This window comes from Sapajus apella, unplaced genomic scaffold (assembly GCF_009761245.1).
Source record: "Sapajus apella isolate SASKATOON/1434 unplaced genomic scaffold, GSC_monkey_1.0 scaffold14, whole genome shotgun sequence".
Lineage (NCBI taxonomy): Eukaryota > Metazoa > Chordata > Mammalia > Primates > Cebidae > Sapajus > Sapajus apella.
Genome location: NW_022436954.1, coordinates 33,220,419 through 33,234,676, shown reverse-complemented (window position 1 = coordinate 33,234,676; position 14,258 = coordinate 33,220,419). Strand labels below are relative to the sequence as shown.

General features: G+C 35.3%; 1 pseudogene; it reads left to right on the top strand.

Annotated features, from left to right (window-relative positions):
• The first annotated feature begins 911 nt into the window (after positions 1-911).
• LOC116555219 lies at positions 912-1,590 on the top strand (annotated as a pseudogene).
• The last annotated feature ends 12,668 nt before the right edge of the window (positions 1,591-14,258 follow it).

The following is a 14,258-nucleotide window of genomic DNA, read 5'->3' as shown; positions in this document are numbered from 1 at the left end:
AAGAAGGTATTTTTTGATGTAACATCTACAATGAGTTGACTTTCAAGATAATCTTCAATAATGTGGGTGGGCCTCATTCAGTGAATTGAAGACCTACAGAGCAAAAACTAAAGCTTTCCAGAAAAGGAATGCTGCCTCAAAATGTAATATTAAAACCCTTGCTTTTGTCTGCTAGTTTTCCTTCAGCTTTCAGAATTCCACCCCCCTACTCCAGTGTGCTGATTTCTTAAAATCACCTCTATCTCTATCTCTTTATATATGTATCAGTCCATTTATCTACCTATCATTATCAGTAGGATATATGTGTGTGAGTATATGTGTGTATGTATGTGTGTACTATGGATTCTGTATCTCTGGAGAACCCTAACCAATACACACACTTAAATAAAATATGCACGTGCATATTTATACACACATGTATATATACACATGTACATACATATACAAGCACTGAAATTAAATAAGTTTGGAAAACACTGAGATAACCCAATATCTGTAACAGAAGAATGTCTCTAAAAGTTGTCATGTATGTCACTATATTTCATCATATATACAGTGTTTCTCAAACTTGTTTTTCCATGGAACTCTTTTGTTACAAAGCATCCTCTGAAACTTGTGTTAAATAGAAACCATTTGGACTTTCTGCAATGGGTTTGCTGCCAGAACACAGGTGTCCTGAAGATGACCCCTAAAAGCCAAATTAGAGAAGAGTAGAGTCATATCAGCATTGTCAGCATCATTATTGGACACACAGATTTGGGTCAGTCTACCACTGTGGCCATCTAATATACACATGGTGGCATTGATAAAAGAACCATTGAAAAACCATTGAACCATTGAAAAAGAGACTGCTGAGATGGGAAAGGGCTTCTTAAAGTATGCGTGGGTCTTGGATAAATTGAAAGCAGAGCATGAACATACTGCATCATACCACCGCACCCAGCCACCACACCCTTTTGTTGCCTTTCTGGGATGTCTCTAAAATTGGTGATATTGGTACTGTCCCTGTGGGCTGAATGTTCTCAAACCCAGCATAGTGGTTACCTTTGCTTCAGTCAGTGTTACAACTGGAGTAAAGTCTATTGAAATGCAACATATGAAGCTCTGAAGTAAAGCTCTTCATGGGGGTAATGTGGGCTTCAATGTCAAAAATATGCCTGTCAAAGATTTCATTTTGGCAATGTTGCTGGTGATAGCAAAAATGACCCCCCAGTGGAAACAGCTGGCCTCACTGCTTAAGTGATAATCCCAAACCATCTGGGCCAAATCAGTGCTGACTGTGCCCCTGTACTGGATTGTCACACAACTCAGATTGCTTGCAAGGTTGCTGAGCTGAAGGAAAAGATTGATTGCCATTCTTGTAAGAAGTTGGAAGATGATCCTAAATTATTGAATGCCGATGATGCTGCCATCCTTGATACGGTTCCTGGCAAGCCCAAGTGTGTTGAGAGCTTCTCTGACTGGCGTCCTCTGGGTTGCTTTGCTGTTTGTGATATGAGACAGACAGTTGCTGTGGGTGTCATCAAAGCAGTGGACAAGAAGGCTCCTGGAGCTGGCAAGGTCTGTGAGTCTGCTTAGAAGGCTAAATGAATATTATCCCTGATGCCTGCTACCCTAGTCTTAGTCAATGGTAGAAAACATCCTCAAAACTGTTTGCTTCGATTGGTCATTTAAATTTAATAGTAAAAGATTGGTTAATTATAGCAATGCATCATTAAACCTCCAGAAGGAAAGGAGAATGTTTTATGTTTTTCTGGTATGTGGTAATTTTAAATTATTCATTTAAAATTTGGTACTTTTTAATGGAAACAACTTGACCAAAAATCTGTTGTAGAGCTTTGAGAATTATTAAAGCAAAATTTAATGAAAAAAATATTTGGGAAATTCTCAGTTAGCATTCGAGGGAAACAGAGAAAGCTTGGAGTAGCTACCACAGGGAGGCGAATGAAAACTCAAAGAGGGCAAGTCAAGTGTTTTTTACAAAGCACCCCTATCTTAGATACTTTATGGAGTACAATTATTGTACAATTGGTTAGTCTATTTACTCTTTTTTGTAGATAAAGTAAATTTGAAATATACACAGTTTTTGGTGTTAGCAAAGTTAGAGTAGAAAATCAAGAGTGTATGTAATCCTAAATCATTTTTAAATTATATGTATAACATGGTTAGACTATGGAAAGATTTTCTTCCATTTACCCACACTATTTACCTAAGTCAGAAAGCTGGCAATTTTATCTAAATTTCTCCCGCATCATCTCACATCAGGTAGGATGCAAAAACATATCATTACACTTGTTAATTTCACTGATATCTATATCCTTGCCTCAATCCTTATTACTTTAAAGGGTCCCATTATTTCCAAGTTATATTTAAATAATAGCTTCTATGTTTGAATGTTTGTGTCCATGCCCCCACCTTGCCACTACAATTCATATGCTGAAATTCTAACTCTCACGCTGATTATATTAGGCAGTGTGGCCTTTGGGGGATGATTAGGTCATGAGGGTGGAACACTCATGATTAAGATTAGTGCCTTTATGAAAGCATCCCTAGAGAACTGGCCCATCCTTTCCATCCTGTGAGTACACAGCTGGAAGGCACCATCTATAAACCAGAAACAAGGTCCTCATCAGACATTGCACCTGCCAGTGCCTTGATCATAGACTTCCCTGCCTCCAGAGTGGGAGGAATAAATACCTGTTGTTTATAAACCACTCAATTTATGTTTTCTTGCTATAATTAACTAAGACTATAGCCTTAGATTTTCCTCAGTTCAGTCATCAAATGATTCTCCTTGCTGTAGCCAAAGTGATATTCTTAGAACATGATTAGGATCTAATTACTGTGAGGACTAAACCCATTACCTTAATGATAAGATCCAAACTCAGATGGTCCATGATGTAGCTATTAATAAGCCATGGTCCTTCTCACTTTGGACCTTATTATGAGAAAGTAATGGGACAAATTGAGTTAGGATCTTCCTTCAGATTTATCCTTCATCCTATCCTGACATCAACCCTAAATCCAGAGAACCAAATATGATTCTGTTTCCTGACTCAGTTTTCTCCAATATTAGATGCCTTGCATATGTTTTTCCCATTGCTTAGGATGCCAACCAATAAGCTACTGAGATGCAAAGCAGGAGCCATGTCTAAAACTTATACCCAGACTTAGATGAGTCAAAAGAAAGCAAATAGATCTAGGCAATTAGAAACCTGCACAATTGTTTGGAATAGAGGATGGGGGTTTTAGAAATGTATTTCTAATTAAAAATCATACACATATAAGTATGCAATACTTGTGGAGTACCTGCAAGTTTTAATTAATGAGGGTCAAATGCTAATAAGTGATGCTGTCTCTTCATTTTCTCCTTTATTTTTTGACTTTGCATTTTAAAAAGTGTGTTAATAGACTCTGAAGCTAGATGGCATAGTGCATAATTATCGCAGTTGAAATAGTTCCTTGTATACTTATGATAAAAAGGGACAAATATGTCATACTATTTACATCTTAAAAACCTAAACTTGTAACCTTTCTGCTACTCAATCAGTTCTTTTTTCTCACTTAAAAATTTAATTTTCTTATTGTAATATGATTTTTATTTAAAAATTTAAAATATAGATATGAATAAAAATAACTGTGCTTTGTGCTCATGTGTATTGAAAAATATGTGTGACTAACATTTTATTTTCTCTTATTCTATTCTTTCATTTATGCAAATGTAATTTTTTTTATTTGCAAAACTGGATTGAACAATAATATTAGATTGTAAACTGTTTTTCTTGAATAAGATATACTATGTTTATCTTTCCATGACATCACATATTTTTCACGGAATAACTATCCAAGGCTGCATAATATTGCATGATATGGAACTGCTGTAATTTAAATAGTACATTTTCTATGACTGGGCATTAAATTTGTATTGTTTTATTATTACAAGAAGTAAACTACAGTAAGATCCTTATAGCCATAGAATTATTTAAAAAAAAAAAAAAGTCCTTCTGCCTTTAGGATTGATTTACAGAGGAGAAATTGCTAAATCAAGAGGTATGCAAGTTCTGTATACTAATAATGGATCATCACCTTTGTCTTCAGAAACACTGTGGCTGATTTATTTCCATTAACAAGAAATGAGAATCCCCATTTTCTGCACTATTGCCAGATTTAGCTCTCTAACCATTTCTAGAATGATTCTTTAGATTTTTTTTTTCAACTTCTATTTGCAACCAAATTCCCTAAGCCCTTGTCTTTTCTATTCTGGTTTTCTTTTATTTAAATAAAAGAAACTTCCACATGGAAAATATGACTCGTAAAAAATACAATAAGTCTAGAAGCGACCAAATAAGTCTAGAATACAGGAGCAATGAAAGGGAGACAGCTCTTGCCAAATTTCTAAGAAGGAAATAACAAAAAGATACAAAAACTTAGCTAAGTGATTTTACAGTGCCCAGGCCTATTATTTTTTTAGACAGTTAAGTGGTATAACAAAATCAGAGATGAGTGTGTATTTGTGTTTGTTCATCATTTTAGTCAACATAAATTTCCTTTATTAAAGAAGAATTAGGTTTATAATCAGATAAGGAAATGGTAAGATATTAAAATAGAAAACGATAAAATTCAACAGTATGTCCAGGTTGGACCTTATAATAGTCAAATGGAAACAACACTTTAAAAAGTAAAGGAAAAAGTAAATTCAGTTGTCTGATTTAGTCTTAAAAATGATGATACATTCAGATATGCTTATAAGCAAGAACCATTTAAACAAGCTGACATTGATATTCCGCTGATGTTGGAAAACAACAGCAGACACCTGACCGTGGTGCACAGCGGGTTATAAAACACAAGACTGTCCCTGTGTCCATTTTTACACCTATCCAGCCTCGCTTTGCACATTCTCACATACCTATCTTAATTTAACCAGGCACCTGTACATTTACATGTCAGGAGTTTCTAGATCACCACAAAGGGCACTATTTTATGGAATTAGTGTAATTATAGCATTCAATTCTTACCACCATCTACATTTTCTTCTCTAGAAAATGCAATTGTTTCATTTCAGTAAAGCCTCTGTATAAAATGAAGAATAACCTGACAAATTCTTTGTACTCAGGGAATAAATATTACATATAAGCTTTCCTTTCCCCTTGAGGATTTCCCAGAACTAGGAAGGGCTTCGACTCTGCCCAGTCAGCTAGGAGAAATGCTTGTCAGTGATGCAAAAGCAAGACACTTAATTATTTTAACACAAGATGGTAGCAGTAAGGGATAAGAAGAAAATATCATTATTAGCTGAGAAAGCAGCACTCTTCCTCCAGCAAGAGCTGATCACTCTCATCAAAATACATATGAATTAATCAGGTAAAAAGTATAAGAGAACTGAAAAGGTGCTATCATGTGGTCCTCCATTATTTCTTTAGAGATACATAATCTTTTCCAGTTAAAGAGTGGTCAGGGAAAAGAGACTGAGGCTAGTGTGAGGAGAAACAAGGTCAAGACAAAACCCGAGGTTCTTAAACAGGGAGACTTTTTCTATGTGTGCTCTAAAGCAGCTTCTCACAGATTTCTCCATTGTTGGAGCTGGAATGGAGAGACAGAAAGAAATAACTCACTTGAGATTCACACTAAAGAAATCCACCCAGGTTTCACATTAATTAGCAGGTGGTATTTTTCATGGCTAGGTAAGAATATAGCTGTATTTTCACCACTCTGCTCTTTTAATTTTTAACTCTTTGAAAGTATGCTAGCCAGCATCCTGGCAATTGCCAAAGGGGCGTGTGTGTGTGTGCGCACGTGTGCACCCATATGCGTACATGGATCTACCTGCTAGTATGTGTGAGTGAAATGCTACCTATGTGTAAATACTCTTACAATGACATAGTACTTGACCATTACTGTCCTCCATGAGCCATATTGATAGGGGAGATTAATTAGGCAGAAGCCTAATTTTTATAAGTAATCTGTTTTCCCTTTTACAATACAGGGGTTGTTGTTTTGAGTTGTTGTGTGATCACACATTTACAGTTTTATTCCTCAGATTTTAATGCTGAAACCAGGCTGTTATTAACACTTGCACTCTCTTATTCTGATAGAATATAACAGTTTGCAATTTAATTAAAGGGTAGTGACAGCGACGGGGACAGAGGGTGATGGTATGGCTTTTAGAATGTCAGAGTACCCAGTAGCCACAAACACATCATGCCATTTAAGTTGTACCTTTAACCAATTGCAGTTGGCAACCATCAGAATACAAAAGAAGCCAGCAAGGGGAATAAATGACATCTTTTAAAAAGAGTGAAGGGATTGATTTTTACATCAGTCACTTGAATGAGTGATTCTCTCAGCAGGGTGCAGGGAGGAGGCTCCTCTCTAAATGCTAGGAGTGTCTATGGATTTGAATAATGGATTAGGAAGTGCACAAACATCACGATTTTCAGATTTCTCCTGCTGAATCAGGACAGCTTGTCCAAAGCATCAGGGAGAAAGCTATTCTTTACCTTGGAAACACTGCGACAGGGGGCCTGAATAATGACTTTTCGATAGGGAGAGAGTCCCCAAAGACCAATGTTGGATGAGAGCAGTCAGAACGATCAGAGGTAGTTCACTCTAGGTGGGTGGGCCTTGGAGCACTTTCCTGCTTGTCATTTTTATTCCATTAGGGTGTGTGTGGGGGCAAAGAACTGCAAATTCAGAATGCTTTGGGGAGAGCAGGTTGTGAGGGGAGGGCTGGGGAGATATCCTAATTGTTTCCTGGACTAGATTGTTTAATGGTGCTGTCCTTAGGGACCCCCATGCTGCCAGCTTGTTACTCATTCCCAGAGTGAATATTACTTTAGTAGATAGAGTTCTGAAGTTTGTATGACATCTGAACTGAAACCTAGGAAACATTTCTTTAAAAAAAAAAGAAAAAGGCATTCTTCAGACTGCAGGAATTGGGAATTCTGTTAATAAGCACTCCTGTATCTTAGGAAATAATTACATATTAAGAATATGCTATAGGGAACAATGTAAACAATCAAGGCCTCTAACACATTCATTGAAAAAATATATATATACATATACCTTTACCTTGAGCAAACAGGGGAAAAGATGAGGGGAAAGATCAGCTGTTTGGCAAGAAGAGAAGTAAGTATTTGAGTGGGAGGGGGCACATAACCAAGTCATTTTCCTCATCAGTGAACAGCACCAAACAGTTGCAGAATGGAAGCTGACAGTGTCTTTAAAACGAAAAGCAGAGTGAGTAGCCATATGTGAGGCTATGTAAACAGGACATTTCTGATCCCAGGAGTTAACAAAGACAGTGCCAGAAAAATGAGTCACTCAAGCACTGCCGCAAAAGCCAAGGCTGAGGTTGGGGCTGAGTCATCTCAGAATCAGATCTAAACTCATGTCCCTGCCTCCTTGTCCAGGTCCCTTGCTTTGGGCAGGTGAAATGGAATCCTAGCTGCGTCTCCTCTCAATGTGGACTGGGCAGATATATGAGCCAGGAAATTCAGGATTTTTGAGAATGACTTTTTTAACTGTAATTTTTCTCACTGAATTTAGTCAAACCTTCTTTCCAGGTTGGTATCTATATTCAGGTGAAACTGTACTGAAAATGATAGCACTCTCCAAGGACTCTTCAATAATTAACTCAAGGAATTATCCACATGCCCGTCTGTCCAAATCACCATGATTGGGTGAATAAAAATGTTTACAGAGAACACCTTTCCTCTCCCACACTCAGGAAGTCCTTGGATCCTGAAGAGCTGACTTTGGTCTCTGACTTCTAGGTTTAATGCCAGGCTTAGTCAGCCAATGTGCCTTAGACAAGTCATTGGCCAAGACACAGGCATGATCTTCAAAGAACTAATGGTTTTTTTTTTTTTTTTTTTGGTACAATAAGTTATAGAAACATATAACCTTCAAAGATAACAGTTAAATAAAAGATTTTATTCAGTTTCTGTGAGTGAATGTGTAGACAGTCAATATTATAGAGGTAGGAAGGACATTTAAAATAGGTACAATATGTAAACATATACACACATGTACATATGTATTTACACACAAATACAGAAGATTTGTGTGCCTGTATATGTTTAGTCAGAGGTGCATTTCAAAAGGAAGATGGATGATCCCGAATCTCTTCAAAATGGGTGGCGTTTAGATAGGTAGAAAGAAAAAAGAGACTCTATTCACATTGAAACACAGGTAAGCCTTCAGTACAAAGACAACACCTGTCTTGACTCACATTTAAGTAGGATGCCAGCCACTTAAAAGCATTCCTTGAAATCCCCACAACTCCTTGCAAACATTATACTTAGACACTCTTTTTTATTTTTTTATTTTTTTTTAATTGCATTTTAGGTTTTGGGGTACATGTGAAGAACATGAAAACTTGTTGCATAGGTACACACGTGGCAGTGTGATTTGCTGCCTTCCTCCCCGTCACCTATATCTGGCATTTATCCCCATGCTGTCTCTCCCCAGCTCAGACTTAGACACTCTTGAGGATGACCAACATAACATATTAGAAGAATCAAGATTTGCAACCAAGTGTTTCCTGACTTCAAAACCCACAGTGTTTGCACCATATGTATTAGATTAAGGTAGATAATTAGAGAAACTGGCAGCTTCAACTTTCTCAATGACTTAAAAGCATGTAGTAAAGTCAAGTAGGTGACAGACATGCACCTTTACTAGAGAAATTTTACATGCACAGAATTAAAACGTAGAATCTTTAATAGCTGTTAGCAATAATTTTTCATACATGTGCTTTCATTTCTTCTTTTTATTCCAAAATCAAATGCTGTCAACCAGCATAACTTCAATGAGAATTCAATCATGGCTAAAGAATCACCTCTTTCTGCAAGCCTAATGACTTTCACCTTAGTCTTTACTAAGATAAGGGAACCTAATATTTTATTTCTAGCTTCCACCTTCATTTTTCCTTTTGTTTTTTTTAATTTAAGGACAAAACATAAAACATTTAAATAGTTAGGCAGACATCATTGCCAAAGTTGGTGACATGGATCAAACTGTTTTGTTGGCCAGGAAAAAAACAGCACCAGCATGGGACAGTTAAATGTTCGTTTGGGAGTTACCCTGTGGAAGTCCCAATGTTGGGTGCCCAACGAAGCCTCAGGTTGTCAAACAATGGACATGTGAAAAAGAAAGGGTTGCAGAGATCTAGTAATGCTACTGTTGGTTTTTATAAAATGAGTCCCTGCATTTTTAATATTCTGGAAATGTAGAGAATAATTTATTCTTTTTCAACGTAGAATAATTTTGAATTAATTCACTCAGGAAAGACACTCTGTTGAGCATGTAATACTAAACAAAACAAGGTTACTGCCTTTAAATGTTTCTCCAAATTAGACTTTAAAAACATGTTTATATTATGTTTGACATATGATATATGTCACATATATCAATTAACAGAATTACCATATTTTTGCAGATTTTGTATGATATTTGAATTCTAATTTTTTGGTAGCTTTGGTAGACTAATGGCTTCCCTGGAGAAATAAAATTGCCTTGGGATAATTGAGTTGGAGATAAATAATAAACTGTATAAAAATAAATTCTAACAAAAGAGCATGAATAGCTCTGTTCTGTCTAAAATGAAATAGCTATGACCAGCACAGTAGGACAAAAGACCAACTTTAAGAACAGAAGTATTTTGTACATTTATATTCTGAGGAATCTTCATTATTAACAATGACCTACATTTTTATTACCCAAGGCTAAGGATCTCCATGTATATGTCTACCTTTTAACCATATTTCCAGAGAAGTACAATGTAAATATGTATGTAAATATATGTAGCAGGTATGAATCTTAGTCCACAATCAGAAGGTGCAGGTGATATCACAGCTTTATTTCTCTCTTAAAAGTGGATTTAATATCTGCGAGTTCTCACCAGTGAAATAGAGGAATTTCACTTTGAGTAATGTTGGGGTATCTTCTTACAAGGATTTAAATATGGAGGTGACTGAAATCTTAATTGATGGAGGCTGTCACTTTACAAATTGCTCCTGTTACCCTATAATGCTGTGGTCAATTGGCAACCCCTGCCATCTGGCTCTTTAAAAACGGTTGTTGTTCCAGCTTTACAACAGCCTAGATGAACCTGGCAGACGTTATGCTAAGTCAAACAAAACAGGCACAGAAAGACAAGTACCGTATGATCTCACTTACATGTGAAACCGAACGAAGTCCAGCTGATAGAAACTGAGTAGAAGGGTGGTTACAAGGAGTTGGGGAAGTGGGAAAAATGGGAAGATATTGATCAAAGGATACAACTTTTAGTTATATAATTTTGGAGACCTAAAGTGTAGCACAGTGAGTAGCGTCATGTATACAATAATGTATTCTATACTTGAAATTTGCTAAGGGAGTAGATCTTAAGTATTCTAATCACACACATACACATAAAAGGTAACTACATGAGGTGATGGGTATATTAATTAGCTTGATTGTGGTAATCCTTTCAATATATATATATATATACACACATATATATATATACACACATATATATATCTCAAAACATCACTTTATATACTTTATACAGTCACGCAGTGCTTAACCACAGGAATGCGTTCTGAGACATTTGTTGTCAGTTGATTTTGTCTTAGTGCAAACATTGTCATGTGTACTTACACAAACCTAGATGGTATAGCCTACTACATACCTATACTATATGGTATAGCCTATTGTTCCTAGGTGATAAACCTGTACAGCATGTCAATGTACTGAAGGTTATAGGCAATTGTAGCACAATGGTAAGTATTCGTGCATCTGAGTATATCTAATATAGAAAGGGTATGATGAAATTACGATATGAAAATCTTGTGATACCACCATTGTATATGCATTCTATCATTGACCAAAACATCATTATGCAGTGAATGGAGTATATAATTATTATTTGTCATTTATACTTTAAGCTGGAAGAAAAATAGAACATAACCTCTGATCTAAGCTGGTTCTGAGTTGACCCTTAAATAATCTTTCCTAGGCCTGATATTCCACAACTGTTCCTTTTTCTGGGGTGCAGGGACATGCCACCAGTCTCTGCCACTCTGTCCCTGTCTTCTCCTTAATCAAAGGAGAGATTAAAGCTTCCTCTCTTGGGTGGAAGCGTCTACCTCCCTTACATCCCCTATTCAAATCTCTTCTTTCCATCTGTCACCCTCATCTTCTCCTTTCCTAGACTTTAGAAATATAGAAACATTCTTAATTTCCTCTATTATATAAAGCACTTACATGCTATATAATTTGGAAGTTTATTTCTCAGTAAACCTGTTGTGAAAAATATTTGAGGAAGTTTTCTCTACTGAACAATGCCATACAAGCTACAAATGTACATTACGTCAGTGTACATCTGAGCATGCAATACTTAGAATTTACTTTTAGCTATGTTTAGCAAGGCAAATCAATGCTATTCTAGTAATTTAAAACAATTACTTAATCAACGTTCACAGCTTTATTGACTTGAGTACCTTATGAGCTTTCCTTTCATTCCCCTACCTTCTACTCCCTAGTCAAAGCAATGATGTGCTGGACAAGCTCATGTGATATGTTTTTTCTCTTCTTAAATTAATGCTTTGCCATTGAGTCATCCAGATAATTAATTAAAACAATGAAACTTCCTGGTGTCAGGTAGACATATCCCTTTTGAAAAATCATTTGATAGTAGACACTAGGCATCTCAAAGGCTTACAATAGAGAAAAGAAAAAGTGGTTGTTAAAATAGCTTGGTACAGTCGCTATGAATAGAATTTTTAACACAAAAATGTACAAGGAGTACAGTGTTTACAATACACAAAGATGCTTTAAATAGAGTATTTCTGTAATGCAACATCTTGTGTTTTTATATTTCCCATCATATTCAAAATATTCTTCAACATAAAGACAAAAGTCCAATATATTTTCATGGTAAGAATTAAGAGTTGAAAACATTAGAGAATATTAAGAAACTGAAATAATAATATACAGTGCTTTTTGATTTCTGTGTATTCTAAAAGTGGGTGTTTATACTTATAAATTAATATGTAAAGAGTTACTATCAAATTCATGATATTTAAAAAAATAAAAAATACCAATGCTTTGTTTAAATGCTGATATCACAAGGTTTAAGCTATAATTATTTTCTTCAGGATGTGTAGGTTTCAAAGTGATATATATACTTATATATAGACTTGGAAAAATACTAAGCAAAGTAGTATAAAAGTAGAATGAATATAGTAATAGCTAAAAAATTAAGGCCTAGTTTATACATCTGTAGATAAGTAAACTTCACTTTTTAAAATGATATCTTGCTTTCTTTAGAATCGCTTATACTCAGAATAATTAAGCATTTTAATTTTTATAGTTGCATTTTTTCCATGTTACACTTCCTTGCAGAAATAACAGTCTTGGGGAGAGAGAGAAGTGCTTTGGGGTTGCTTCAGGCAGCATTTTCCTCATTTATTTGATAAATATTTATTGTGTTAGTTACTAAGCATACAGTTGTGAATAAGACACAGTTTAATCCCTCACACAATCAAAACCAGGTCATTATTAAATTAACAATGATTATGCTTCAAAGCATATATAGACACAATTTCTTGATATTGAATTAACCAATTGTTTTTCCAAGATGTGCATACTAGGTACACATAAGTACACAGATATTTTATTTCTAGCAGTAATCTTGGCTATACATTTACTCTTTCACTACAGATTATGTATGTCTTATTGTCTCCATGGTTTTGTTATTTAAGGAAACCTAGATGATTCTTCCAAAGGTAACTGGATAATTCAAATAAGAAAATTCAACAAAAGTTGAAACGGGGTATTTTACATTTAGAAATGGGTCATAGTCAGTTTGCTTATTGTCTACTCCTAAAGTTTGGTTTAAAAAGATATTTCTTTTCTTACACACTACAACAGTACTATTACAGAAAGATTGTCAGTTTATAATATGTCAAGAATAGAGTAGGTTAGAGTAGGGTATGGTAGGATAGAATTAGAGGTTGTTAAAGTAAGCTGTCACTGCATAACAAACAAAACAAAACTGTATAAGACAAAAATCATTTTATTATGCTCGTATGTTCTATGGTTAGAAAAGGCACAGTGCAGATGTCTCTTCTCTGTTCTACAATATGTGAGTTTTCAGCAGGGAGGACTTAAAGACAAGAGGCTGCATGAAGGCTGGGACTGGAATCATGTGAGGATTCACCCTCTGACAGGTCTCGATGTTGATGTTGACTCTTGGCAGGAATTCACTGGGTGTCAGACAAAACAGAAATATGAGGTCTTTCCATGTTGTCTTCTTCACAACCTAGGGGCTGGATTCCGTGAGTGAGCTTCTGGTCAGAAATTGTGTTTCCTTTTATGACCTAGTCACTTGCTGTCTCTCTGGTGTCTGTCTTGCCATAGACACAGGCCTACACAAATACAAAAAGACCATGGACCCCATATATTAATAGAGGATGTGAATGGCACAATGTCAGCAGAACATAGAGAATAAGATATTTTGTTTTAGTCACTTTGGAAAACTCAGTCTCCCACAGAAACACCTGAAAATTAAAGTCTTGTATTCTCTCCAGGGTTTTGTTTATGGTTGTACTTGATTTTTTTTTGCAAGACTAAAATACTTAATTACTATAGTATAATAATATATGAGTATGATAAATAATTTTGTTGTTTTTACTATTTTAGATTATGGCTAAGAGAATTACTCCAAGCAGGTGATTTTTATGACTCAGTGGATCATAAACCAATTTAGTAGCTAAAATCTTAAAGACTAGTGTTTTTAAATAATTGAAATTTCATATGTTAGAATAAAATCTGCAATATTGGAATGTTTCGTATATAATAAGATTTAAGTATTGCTTCAGGAAACTTTTGTTTCAACTCTGTTTGTATGTGTGTGTTTGTGTATTTGATTATGAGTTCAGTGTGTCTTTCTAGTTTTCAGTCAAAGATGTCTGAAAGCCACTTCTCTACAGGAAGGGACTTCTAGAAAAATGTTATAAATTGTGAATTAGGAAATGAAGTAACACTATTAACCAACCAAGATTGTTGCATGAAAACTGAATAAAATTTGGGTACTATTTCTTTGTAAAAATTATTTTACTTTTAAAATAAATTATACCCTTTCTCCTACACAGACTGTAAAAAGGGTCTACTGTCTATGCAAGATGTCTTAAGTGATAAAACCAAATTATTTATGGATAGATCCATTCTTCGCCTCTTCACTTCTGCATAAGGAAAGAGATGTAGGGAAA